The sequence below is a fragment of the Apis dorsata genome, unplaced genomic scaffold (genome assembly GCF_000469605.1).
Source record: "Apis dorsata unplaced genomic scaffold, Apis dorsata 1.3 scaffold_5, whole genome shotgun sequence".
NCBI classification, from domain to species: Eukaryota; Metazoa; Arthropoda; class Insecta; order Hymenoptera; family Apidae; genus Apis; species Apis dorsata.
The window spans coordinates 911377-916577 of record NW_006263308.1 but is presented as its reverse complement, the minus strand read 5'-3'; the positions used below and the strand labels follow the sequence as shown (position 1 = coordinate 916577).

Here is a 5201-nt window from a genome sequence, read left to right as displayed (position 1 = left end):
TCTTTTCTCCTTTCTTTTAATATTTTTTTTTTTTTTTCTATGTATCATACACGATGCAAAGGAACCGAGGAAAAGTTGTGATGTCACGTGTGCGACAAGAAAAAAAGCTTCGATATATCCTTCGATGCGAGAATGTTAAAGGAAAGAGATAAAAAAGAAAAATAAAATTAAAGATATAAAAAAGAAAAAAAGATCTGGAATTTTTCGTAAAAATAATTTTGAACAATTATTATCTTGGATCTCTGATTTAGCCAAGTATATACGACTATATGTACGGTGATTAATTATAACGTTTAAATTGCAAATCGGCCGCTAAAATATGTCGAATCCCTGGTGGTTAGGGGGAAGAGAACGTTCTCGGATGTATGACGCGATTGTACTTTATATGCCGCGTTCATATATCGCAACTGTCCCGTTGGAAACGTTGGCTCGCCCGTTGCCCATCGAGGGGCGATTTTTCATGCAAATTTGCCCGCTAGATCGATGGTAATTCTTCTGAAACCATTAGTATTCCGTGTAACTGTGAGATATATATGTGTATGTGTATATATATATATATATATTATTTTAATTATTAATTATAAATCGACGATTTAAAATTGAGGAAAGTATAGAGATAAGTTTTTTTTTTTTTAATAAAATTCTACTCTTGAAGTTTTATACGTTTTGTATATTTATCAATGTAAGAATTAAATTTCAAATTTTTTATTCGATCTTTGGAGAGAAGAAGAAACGCATCTTCTTCATTTTCTTCTTCTTTTTTTTTCCTTTAATACAACTGAAAATGTATAATAATAAAAATTCTAACTTCAAAAATAATTATCATTCATATTGTAATATTTTATTTACGATAGAAAGAGATCGATTTTTGCGATTTTTATTATTGTTGTTCGACGATTATTATTGTTGCAAAAAGAGGCGGAAAAATAGAGTGAGAACTGCTTCCGCTTCTCGAAGGGAAATCACGCCCTTTTTGTTTCCATGTCTCATTAGGACGAGCCCCGAACTCGTTATCTCCTAAATCACGCGAGTACTGCGAGAATACTTGCTCATCTGCACTGTGCTGCTTTTTCCGAACTGCAAAACGCAGTTCGTTCCTCTTCGTGAATATTCGAATGTATATACAGTTGAAAAAAAATCTGATTTTTGAATTAGTTCAAAAAATCATTTTATCCTAATCCAACGAATGGATTAGGATCAATGCAATATCTATTTTTGAATCAGTGATAAGAAATCGAAAGATAATACGTATTAATTTTGATAAGTAGTCTGTTGTGATATAATTTGAAGATATCTATACATATGTTAAGTGGAAAGGTGATAAGAAGGAAGAAAATGAATTTTTCAAAAAATTTTTTATTAGATTCCGTATAGAAAAACGTATAGAAAATATTTCCTATGATGCGATATTCAAAGAAATTAAAAAATGAAATATCAATGTAAATGAGAGATGACATTAATAAGAAGAACCATTATATAGAATATTAAAGAGAGAATTTTGAGTTAATGATCTTTGCGACGTAGGTATAGTTGATTCTTATTTGATAATTAAAGTTAATGTTCGATTGTCACGGTTCGAACTTGGATGGGTGACCGTTTGCAAATACCATGTTTTATATATATTATTGTATCGATGTTTTTTAGAATACATTTTAAAGTAGAATTCTTTAACTAATGAAGCAATTTGATTCTGATTAACAACAAATAAAATTCAACAAAAATTCAATAAAATTTGTAAAACGAGATAAAAAAGAAAAATATACTTGTAATAATAAATAAATAAATTCGTGTAACATATCAAAAAAAGAATTTGAGAAAAAAAGAAATGCTTTACAATACCAAAAAAAAAAAACAATTTTCACTAATAAAAAAAAAACCAATCGTGAAAAGAGTCTTAAATAATCTCTACTATCATGTTTCAAAATTCTAAAAAAAAAAAAAACGGTGTTAAAATGTATTTCCTAAAGGAGGATAGAACACAAATTTGTATGCAAAGGAAGAGAAAAAAATTCTCAAGAAGCCCAACTACCACCACTATCTCTCGAGGAAAAATTCCTTCAACAACAACAATAACAAACAACAACAAAAGCACAACATCTCGGAGTGTTCAACAACGCGTGTCCCCCAAATGCTTACACAGAGTGAACGTACATCAGTCGTTGTGAAGAAAAAATTCGACTCGATATAAAGCTTTGAGATATTAACATGACAGGCAAAAGGCAGCATCAAATTGCTGGACCTAAAAGCAAGCGGCCCCTCTGCTAAATCGTCCGTGCTCTTCTAATGGAGTGCCAGCGGGGGAAGTTTAGTCCCCATGGGGTTGTTCTTTCTTCATCACCCACTATATCTTTATGCTTTCAGCTCTCTCTCCTCTGCTTTCTAATAAACGTGTGTCATAAGAAAGAAAGAAAAAAAAAAAAGAAAAGGATAGAAGGAAAAAAATTACGAAGAAAAAGGGCAATTTCCAAAATTGTTGTTCGAGAGAGCCACGGGATCATCCGTTAATTGCCGTTCGAAGAAACGTGGCAAACGATTGTTCGAAGAAGAAGCAAAATCCCTCCTCCCCTCTCTCCTTCCTTTGTATATGACAAATTAATTCAACTTTCGTGATATACCTCTCGAAGATGTTCTTTTCCAGCTTGATGCGAGTGAAAAAGCTGCGGTGCAGCTTCGCACGGGTTGTTGCACGCGATACTAATGTCCTCGTTACCGTGCTCGAAAAACTATGTGTTTCTTCTTGATGGAGAACGGGAAGTGGGAGATCATCTCTCTAATCGATCTTGACATTTTTATAAACGAATATAGAAAAATGAGAGAGTAAAAGATGAATAGATAGTAGAACGAAAATTATGGAGGAACAAAAAAAAATATCAATTGATTTTCGACGAATCGAATACCCGACGATTCAAAGATACAAACAACCTTTTTATTTTTAATGATGGTACGAATGATGATAACATAATCTATATACCGCGACATATACATATATTGCGTGCTATTTTGACCCGGTTTCGATGATTACATCCACGGTGTCCAAGGGGGGAGGTAAAATGGCGTTTCAAGTCTGCAAAAATTGCGTGTTTTATCAACCTTTGGGTTGGCAAACTCGCGACGTCAAAGTGGTTGGAACACGGCGGAGCGGCAATTTTGCAGAACTTCTCGGTGCTTTAAATAGTTATGATCGAAGGAAGGAGCGGCAGGATGTCGGGAGGGGTGGGGGGAGTGATAAGAGAATCGCGGCTGTAAAAAGATGCATCTTGAAGCCGTGAGTTTTTCGAGCCTCGAGACACGCTCTCATGCATCTTTAGAGCATAAAAAAAAAAAAAAAAAGAAAAGAAAAGAAAAGAAAGGAAACCGGGGAAACTTTTCCATCCACCTTGGCACACCACCTCCATATCCTCGCGACACCTTGTTCCCTCAATATTTCACTCCATCTCGCGGCTCTCTCCTTCCTGCTTCCTTGTTCTCGATAAAGATGTTAATGCTGAATTTCAATGGAATTCAATTGTTTTGAATTTTACGAGAAATCGTGGTGGAAAAGTAAGTTTGGAAGGCAACTTCGCGAATGCTTATTTTTAGAGTGATAAATATTTTTCGAAAATAGATTTCTTCTTATTAGTGATTCATCTGTAGCACACTATGTTTAGATCCATAGAAGTATATACGTGAAATTATTGAATATTAGAAATTATTGGAACGAATGCTGCATTATAGAAACTAGATAAACTTAGTTTTGAAAAAATTAAAAATTAAAAAACGTAATGGAATAATTACGAATTAAAATAACTTTTTAATCATCGCATAAATTCCTTAAATTTATCTGTAATTTCTTAAATTTAAAAATGATATTTTTAGATTCTCGTTTTACTATTAGAATACGCGCAAAAGAAAAAAAGAAAAGAGCGAAAAATTATTTTAATTCTACAAAATGAAAATTAAATTATACGTAACGTAGAATTGAAGTTAAAGTCTAAGCTAATCTCTCTATNTATATATATATATATGTATATATAAATCCATTCCACGTTCTATATTATGACTTCGATATTATACGAGAGAAAGGGTTCATCGACATCACTTTAAACGTTCGTCTACCTTCATGAAATAAAAATTATTTCGAAATGGATGGAAAAGATGGATTCCAAAGTCGTTTTCGAGGATATATAACTAGTTTTGCTGAGTACGAGTCTATGGACATATCCATTATGGTATTCAAAGAGTGGAAAGGAATAAGAATATGGAAAACACGAGGCACGATCAGGTTATGTCTGGTGAAGGGACTTGAAGTATGCTTTGACACGAGAGATTGTCACACAATCTCCTCACTTGACTCTGACTGCCCATTCGCCGCTATATTGCCATGAAAACCAACAGGAATTCTCCTTAACCTTCGTCAGAGAGGTTGAAATCAACTTGGTCACCTTAAATCTCGTATTACTTCATAGTCGAGCAACGGAGATTATGGTCCACAAAAGGTGTCTGTTGGCAATGAAGATATACTTTTGGTAACGAAATTAGGTTAGGTTTCATTTATTAATAAACTAAACTTTCGAACTGAAAAAAGGAATTTTCAATCAGAATTATCATACTTAATTTATCTATTGTTTGAAAATTATCTAATCAAACTTTGAAATAACCGCAAGACACAAAATTAGAATTCTCTTTTATTTCGTTCGTAGTATCCGTTACTTTAATCGACGAATAACTGTTTAAAAAAATAAATTAAATTTCAACGTTTAGAATTACATAAAATAAACAATTCGATACATTTAGGAATTCTCGATGAAAAAAAAAAAAAACGAGAAACGAAACAAAACAAAAAAAAAAAAAAACATACTACTTGATTCTCTTGAAATTGACCGTGTGTGACCGTTGGTCGGTAACAATATCGGCTAAAGTCGAACGAAAGCGCGGGAAATCGGTGGAAATACGAACCTGATCTACTTTACACGTACTCTCTTCCCACTGTAACGCTATCCAAAACGGCGTGCGATCGGATTGTCTCGAATGAGCATGACATAATTGTGAAAACGAGATGAACCAGCGTCGATCCAATTGCTGAAACAACACCGTGGTCGACGTACTCTCATATCACGTTGAAGTGGTAGCGAAGTCCGGTCTGTCAGCTTGAAACAAGAGCATCCAGCCACGGTTTGTGTTTATCTGAAACGTAATATGAGGGAGGGGACACTTTTGACAGT

At 33.7% G+C, this 5201-nt stretch overlaps 1 protein-coding gene and 1 long non-coding RNA gene across 2 annotated transcripts in view; one reads left to right on the top strand and one right to left on the bottom strand.

The window, feature by feature from the left end:
• LOC116184981 overlaps positions 1-3117 on the bottom strand; it is a 20025-nt gene extending 16908 nt beyond the window's left edge. Inside the window, exon 1 of the long non-coding RNA XR_004149669.1 lies at positions 2984-3117. This is a non-coding gene — a long non-coding RNA (uncharacterized LOC116184981). The remainder of the gene's footprint in view (positions 1-2983) is intronic.
• LOC102672430 (basement membrane-specific heparan sulfate proteoglycan core protein-like) overlaps positions 1-5201 on the top strand; it is a 162749-nt gene that overhangs the window by 103295 nt on the left and 54253 nt on the right. The gene's annotated exons all lie outside the window — the stretch shown is intronic.